The sequence below is a fragment of the Macaca fascicularis genome, chromosome 8, assembly GCF_037993035.2.
Source record: "Macaca fascicularis isolate 582-1 chromosome 8, T2T-MFA8v1.1".
Taxonomy (NCBI): Eukaryota; Metazoa; Chordata; class Mammalia; order Primates; family Cercopithecidae; genus Macaca; species Macaca fascicularis.
Genome location: NC_088382.1, coordinates 75,854,849 through 75,863,327, shown reverse-complemented (window position 1 = coordinate 75,863,327; position 8,479 = coordinate 75,854,849).

Genomic DNA, 8,479 nt, shown 5'->3' with positions numbered 1-8,479 from the left:
GAAAAATAATATGGGAGGGGGGCAGGGAAGTGCTGGGTAGAGAAAGGTGGGCTCCCTGGTGAGGGCTCCAAGCTCAGACCTGTGCTCACGGACCTAAATAGGGACAGGCACTCCAGTTTCCATGCACAAATGTTGCATTTTCCAAGACCACTCTGGCCCACTATGTCCCCCATCCTGTGCCTGTAAATACCCTGAGACCCTAGCAGGCACACACACAAGCAGCTGGACGTCAAGAGGAGCAGAGAAGTGAAAGAGCACACTGACAGGCACCAGCAGATGCCAGCAGGCCATAGACAGCAGAACAATGTGGAATTCAGCTGATGGCAGACAGGTGAGAGCCCGGCTGCTGAGCAGTATGACTCCAGGGGAAAATGACCTTCCCACTCCATCCTGCTTCTGGATCCCCATCCATCTGCTGAGAGCTACTTCCACCCTTCAATAAATACATACGTAACAAACCTGCATGTTGTGCACATGTACCCTAGAACTTAAAGTATAATAAAAAAAAAATTTAAAAACCTCTCATTCTCCAAGCCTACGTGTGATCTGATTTTTCTGGCACACAAGGGCAAGAACCCCAGGATACAGAAAGCCCTCTGTCCTTGCGATAAGGCAGAGGGTCTAACTGAGCTGGTTAACACAAGCCACATGCAGACAGCAAAACTGAAAGAGCACCCTGTAACTCACACACACTGGGGCTTTGGGAGCTGTAAACACTCAACCCTAGACGCTGCCATGGGGTTGGAGCCCAAAAACACTCCCCACAACCTGCCCATCTGCATGCTCTTCCTAGAGGTTTGAGCTGTGGGGCACTGAAGTAGCGAGCCACTCCCCCTGCCACATGCCCTGCAAGGGGATAAGGAAACTCCTCCTGTTTCAATAGTTCTTCAAAGTATTATTTACTAAGAGATCTAAATATATTTAGCTTTTCTAAACTATATAAAAATAATATGTCAAGGTATATAGACTTAAACTCATGTTTAATAATTCATATTTCAGTATCTTCACTTACAAATGATTCAGATAGTTTATGATTATGTATTACTTAATTTAACATATCATGACTCTACAATTTTAAATTACTGAAAAGAATTTTGAAATTATGACACAGTTAGCTTCCTTAATGTCTTCCTCCAGTAATTCTAGGTCCCAGGTAGCCATGTGGCACCCAAGAGGATTATGAAGGTCAGGGTCTGTCTGAGTCCATTAGGACAGAAGACAGAGCTGTGAAGACTACACCTGCGTTACAGAAAAAGGGTCCCGATCCAGACCCCAAGAGAGGGTTCTTGGATCTTGCAATTCCAAAGAGCAAAGCAAAAGCAAGTTTATTAAGACTTTCTTAATAAAAAATAAAAAGGAATAAAATAATGGCTACTCCATAGACAGAGCAGCACCCAGGGCTGCTGGTTGCCCATTTTCATGGTTATTTCTTGACGATATGCTAACAAAGGGTGGATTATTCATGCCACCCCTTTTTAGACCATAGAGGGTAATTCCTTGACATTGCCCTGACATTTGTAAACTGTCATGGCACTGGTGGGAGTGTAGCGGTAGGATGATCAGAGGTCACTCTGTTCACCATCTTGATTTTGGTGAGTTTTGGCCAGCTTCTTTACTGCAGCCTGTTGTATCAACAAAGTGTTTATGACCTGTATCTTGTGCTGACCTCCTATCCCATCCTATGACTTAGAATGCTTTAACTGTCTGGGAATGCAGCCCAGTAGGTCTCAGTCTCATTTTACCCAGCCCCTATTTAAGATGGAGTTGCTATGGTTCACAGGCCTTTGACATCTGGAGGATCCAACTCCTCCCAAAATAGCCAGAAGGCAAAGCAGGGAAAGCAGAGGAAGAAGGGCTCACGTTGGGCTTAATTCTGGCTTGTAGCTGCTGGTCTAGGCAGTAAGAACATATCTTCAGACCTCACCGTGGTCACTATGTAGACCCCTGAATCCAGAGACTCTTAAACCAAAGATGTAAGCTCTCAGTCAAATCAAGCAAGTATCTAATTATATTCAATTGATAATTTTGAAACCACTTTTATTTTACCAACAATTTAAAAGCTAGGTTTATTTGCCAAATATCACATACCCATTACACATATGGACACACAAACACATAGAAGCAGATCTTATAGCTGTCATAAAGGATTTTCATTTGCCGAAAGGCAATTTGTTTTTAAATAATTTTTCTTTTCCCCATTCGTTCTATCAATCTTACAATTATCAATTTCATTGCCCTAAGCAATTGTTAATTAGGCAACAAATTTGCATTTCTAAAAGGACAACTCAGGTGGAACAAAAAAAATTATATTTTATAAGCATAGAGCTAAGAGTTTAGGCCTAAATATTGCATCATTATTTGCTCAAACCAAGGGGGAAAAAAAAAATACTCAAAAGTTCACTTAGGACAAGATGGCCAGAAAAGCACCTTAAAGAAAGGTATGACTTCTTATGTAAATTTAAAAGAATGTGGTAAGAGTTTCAAATGTACATAGGCAGACATCCTTAAAAATGGAGATTTCCTTAATAGATGTACATTTCTTTTAGAAAAGAGATTCAAGGTAGCCAATTAAATTCCAGAAAGGTGTATTTTGCTTTAATAGGGTGTTCTTCTTAACTTAGCTACTGTTTTTTAGCTAAAATTACCGAGTTCAGACTAATAGGTGGAGCCCATTAAGAAACAGGGCCAGTAAAGCATTGGATGCCTGGATTCAGCATGGATGGATCTGAAAAAGAAACAAGCCTATTTTACTTGAGGTCTACCTTTTATAAACACCTTATCTAGGATAGCTTTCTTTCCACCTTTGAGGCAGGATAGTAGCCAAGCCAAAAGGTTAGCAGACTTAAATTTTTAAATCATTTAGCCACTTAAGCTTTCTATTTGCCCTTTATAAATTTTTTAAACAAAAATGTTGAAATCTTTTTAGAAGCTTCTGCGTATCAATAGGCATCCCAAGATTAGACTCATTTGGGAGCCTTCATTTTCAAATACAATTCCGTGCAGTATTGTTCATTTGGAACATTTCACTGTAACTTTAGTAAGATGTTGCCATTCCTTTAAGACTTTGCAGCTTCTGGGGCCTAATACTTATGCATGTATAAGCTGGAAGAAACTCAGTTCTTCAGAAATTAAGGATCCCATTTTTACCTCAAATATTGGCTTTGGCTCTCAGGTTCCCTGGATCAACTTAGCCAATGATTTTTTTCCAACTTAAGCATGCAAGAAAAATGAAACAAAGAGGTAGAACACAAAAATCCCTGTGAATTTCCAAAAGCCAAATGTTACATCCCCTGCAATATTGCCATTTACTACGTTTCTTTCTGACTCAGTCAGAAGTAAGAGGACTTTAAAGGATCCAAGCCAGTTCATTACCAAATCAAATCCAATCCTGGCCTCAGTCCAGTTTCTGGGACTTCCAAACCCCGTTTGGATCAGAAATTTGCTCAAAGAAACTCGGAGAGCTTAAAACAGAAATTTGTGGCGATTCGGAATCTGAGAGAAAACTTACCATGATCCCCAGCTGCCCCGAGAGAGCAATGGGCATAATGGGTCCAGCAGGTACTTTGCTTGGTCACTCAGTGCTTCAGGGGATCGTTTGAAGCTCTATTTCAGATCCCACTTCTGATGCCATCTGTTAAAAACTTTAGCTGAATTAAATTTAAAAGAGTTTAATTGAGCAAAAAACAATTTGTAAGTCGGGCAGTCTCCCAAGCCAGAATAGGGATGCCAGTGTAGAGACTCCAGTGCAACCACGTGGGAGAAGATTTATGGACAGAAAAAGGAAAGTGATGTACAGAAAACGAAAGTGAGGGACAGAAACAGCCAGATTGGTTACTGCTCACCGTTTGCCTTATTTCAACACAGTTTGAACAGTTGGCCACCTTTCAGTGTCTAAACTTGGTGATTGGCAGAATAGTAAACTACAGTCTGTATACAACTCCATTTAGGTTATAGTTCGCAATGTACAGAGAAACCTTTGGGGCAAATTTAAAATATGTAAGGAGACAGCTTTAGGCTAAACTTGATTTAACAACCCCATAGGAAAGTCCTTGAAAATAAGTCATTTGTGGCTTATTTTAGAAACAAAACCGGAATGTCTATGCACATTATAGTCAACAGATTATCTTTCCCAGAATTATCTTATTGTAACATGAAGTATCCTAACCTTTGATGAGTAAAAATTTGCTTTTCCCTGGGATAACTACTTCTATAAGGCTTGTTAATAAAAGGGACAATTTCAATAGCTTTTAATTTTCTACTAAAAAAAAGTTTATGGCATTGAACATCATTTCAAAAGCAAGGCCAGGCACAGTGGCTCGAGCCTGTAAACCTAGCACTTTGGGAGACCAAGGCAGGAAGATCACTTGAGCCCAAGAGTTCAAGATCAGCTCGGACAACATGGCAAAACTCTGTCTCTACAAAGAATACAAAAAAAAAACCCAGCTATGGTGGTTCACACCTGTGATCCCAGCTACATGGGAGGTTGAGGCTGGAGGATCACTCGAGCACAAAAGGTCAAGGCTGTACTGAGCCGTGATCATGCCACTGAGCTCCAGCCTGGGTGACAGAGTGAGACCCTGTCTCAAACAAACAAACGAAAAAAAGAAAGAAGCCCAAGTTATTTAAAATTCTACTTCTAATAGGTAATTTTTTTAATGAAATATCAGCCAGAAATATCTTAACTGAACAAAATGTCATTGAAATCAGAAAGGTAAAGCTCATAAAATAAAAAACAAAATGCATTTTAGAAGCAGAGAATAGAAACAATAACTTTCTTTTTTCCTACCAAAACTAAACCAAAACAAAATCCACTTTGAGGGAAACTTTATGTTGAAGGTGCAAGGCTCTTGTATCAATTCAAACTCTGAGAGCGCGCCAACAGACACCACCAGCGGTGTGGAGCAACACGCTGTTTTAATAAGCACCTGGGTGCAGAGGGCCTGAGGCCTAAAATGGCATCAGCCCCAAATGAGGATGGGGCAGGGGTTTTATAGTCCTCTGTAAACAGGAAGTGTCCCAGTCTGACGTGACTGTACATAGTACCCAGAAGGCCTCCCTCTCGATCTTCAAGGGGTGTGTGTCTTCTGGCCAGCTCTCTTCCTGCTTCTGCTATCTTGCTGACGCACATTGCTGGTGCAAGTGGCCTTGCACCTTGGGACTGGGCCTGAGGAGGGAGGAGTTATTCATTCCCTTAAGCTTTCAGGCCCCGGGGAGAATCTTTTATTCCTATTTGGTTATAGAAAAGGGAAAAGGGACGACTTTCTCCATAACTACTTCACGCATGACATAGGGGTGGTGTGGGTATCTTGGAAAAAGAAAAACTTAATTTTGGGGTATTCTTGAGAGACAGGTTGGCATCCATCATGTCTCTGTAGCAGGAGCATCCTCTCGATTGTCTGGCAGCTAACTGTAGTTTCAACAAGAGTTTTAATGGCTTTTATTATCAGTGGGCTAACACAGGGGAGAAATAGGAGGAACTCAATAATGAAGATTATTGTCCCTACTAGCATTTTAAATCCTCCTAAATTAGGGAAGCATCCTCCTAGAAGGTTTGTCGGGTCCCATCCCTTCCAGGTTTGGACTGGTACATGGGCTACTTTTCTGATGTTTGAAGCAATCTGTAGAACCGCTTTTCCATTATCATCTATGTTAAGACAATAATTGGAGATATTAAACTTGCCACAGACCCCACCTTCTTCTGCTAATAAGTAGTCTAGTGCTAGCCTGTTTTAATACGTTGCTGCATGCATTTGGTTTTGTTGTTGTGTGAGCATTTCCAGGGCTGAGGCGGTTTGGTTAGTGATTATCTCTAGAACCGTCTGTAGTCTCATTATTCTATTTAGCATATATATGGGAGTGTGATAACCCCATGAACCATCCTCAGCCCAAGTGGCAGGACTGTAATGTTTGATGATCCGTAGTGGAGGTCATTCATTCTGTTGCCATCTTTGGCTTCCTCCTACCTTTAAGGATTGTTTTTTTTGTTTGTTTGTTTGTTTAGGTTATTACATACAGGGACTCTGAGGGTGTTGCCCACTGTTAATGTTTTGGAGGAAGGAGTAGCCTCGGGGGTGAGCTTGACCCTGGTGTGATGCATCCAGTTGGGGAGTCCTTGGACTCTCACTGCAGTTGGCGTGCTGAGTATCACAGCGTAGGGGCCTGTCTACTTCAGTTGGAGGTTTTTGTGAGAGTCAAGTTGGCAGATAAACACTTCTGTGCCTGCAAGACAGTTATGTTGAGAGGATAAGGAGGTGCTGACAGGGAGGGGCATGGCCTCATTTGCTGCTTTATGAATGAAAGACCGTGTCTGGATTAAGAAGCGGAAGTAATTCTCAAGTGGCTCAGGGTCTGGTAAGGGTGGAGGCTCCAAGATAAAATTTCAGCCATACATGATTTCAAAGGGGCTATAAAAAAAAAAGGGTGCCTTTGGTGTTGCATGGAGTCTCATGAGGACGACAAGGAGATTTTTTTGTCCACGACTGGCAGGTTTCTAGAGCCAGCTTGGTGAGTTGGGCTTTAAGGACAGAGTTAATTTTTTCAACTTTGCCTGAAGATTGAGGCCTGTAGGGTGTGTGGAGAACCCATTTTACACCTAATGATGTAAAGACACCTTGAGTAATTTGGCTGATGAAGGCGGGCCCGTTATCAGACTGGATGGATGTTGGGAGTCCAAAGCGGGGAATTTTATGCATGGTGAGAGTTTGTGCGACGACATTTGCACCTTCTGAAGTTGTTGGGAACACTTCTACCCACCCAGAGAAAGCACAGACAAAGACTAGGAAATAGCGGAGCCGTTTATCAGGCAGGATGTGAGTGAAGTCTACTTGCCAATCTTGCCCAGGTATCTGGCCCCAAGCTTGGTAGGTAGGAAAAGGCCATGGCCAAAGGGAGCCCTAGGGTGACACTGAGTGGCAGACAGAGCAGGACTGGGTGATTTCTCGAACACGGCTGGAAAGGTGAGGACAAGTGACAATAGGGTGGAGAGGTTGTAAGAGAGGTTGTAACCGACATGAAAAGAGTTGTGGAGACTTTGGAGAATAGGGATTGTTTGAGAGTGAGGAAAAACAAAGCGCCCTTCTTTGACACACCATGGTCTTTGATTTTGAAGGTTTGGGGCACAGAAGTCCTCCTTTTCTTCTGAGGAGTAAAGAGGAGAGAACAAGGACAGGGACAGAAACTAGCCTTGCACAGGTTGTAGGGCTACTTGTTTGGCCACCTTATCTGCTAGAGCATTTCCAGCTGATACAGAATTGTCTGGGGTTTGGTGGCCCCTGCAATGAATGATGGCAACTTTCTGCGGGAGCCTGGAAGCTTGAAGGAGTTTGCTGATGAGAGAGCCATTTATGACAGGAGTGTTTTTTGCAGTTAGGAAACCTCGTTCTTTCCAGATGCACAAGTGTGAGTGCACTATGTGGAACGCATAATGAGAATTTGAATATATGTTGATCTGTTGTCTGGCTGCTAGAGTGAGAGTTCAAGTGAGGGTGATGAGTTCAGCTTTTTGGGAGGTGGTGCCTAGGAGGAGCGGATTGGTTTCAATAGTGTGTGTGTGTGGGGGGTGACACTATAGTATAGCCAGCATGCCGGCATTCTTGATGTAGGAAGGAACAACCATCTACAAACCAAGTAAAGGAAGCATCTGGAAGGGATTAGTCTGTTAGGTTTGGAAAATGAAAAGAAAGGTTTGAAGAGTGTTCACACAGAAGTGTGTAGGGTCTTGGGCGGTTGTAGCTTCAGGTAAGAGCATGGCCAGGTTTAGACGGGAACTGATTAGCATGGTGATGTGAGAAGTTTCTGTGAATAGAGCATACAGTTGGAGGAGCTGTGGGGCAGAGATGAGACTTAGTACACTTCAGTGAGCTAGCATGTCTTTGAAGTTACGGGTTGAATAAACTCTTAGATTGGCATGGAGAGATGGTTTTAGGCTTTCAAGGGTGAGGACAGCAGCAGCCACCAATGCTCAGACGTCGGCAGGCCATCTGAGAACTGTGGCTTCAAGCTGTTTGGAGAGGTAGGCGACAACCTGGAGGGTGGGTCCCTCAGACTGGGTTAGAACACCTAGTGCGACTCCACGCGTTCGTCGGTATCGAGGGAGAAAGGTTTGGTGTGGTCTGGGAGAGTGAGGAGAGGGGCTGAGGTGACAGCCTTCTGGAGTAGATGGAAAGATTGGGTCATAGGCTTTGCAGGGTTTGAAGGCTCATGGAGAGGGCCTTTAGCAGCTTGGAATAATGGTTTGGCAAGTAGAGCGAAGGAGGGAACCCAGAGCCTAAAATATCCCCCAGTCCTAGAAAAGAGAATTTCTTGCTTAGTCTTGCTGAGGTGGGAGGGATTGGAGGAGAGATATGTGGTCAGTTGTGAGCCCTCAGGTTTTTGGGGTAAGAACTAGGCCTAGATAGGTGACTGAGGGGGTGCATATTTGTGTCTTTCTTAGGGGAGACCCGATACCCCCGTTCTACCAAGAAGTTTAAAAGATAGATAG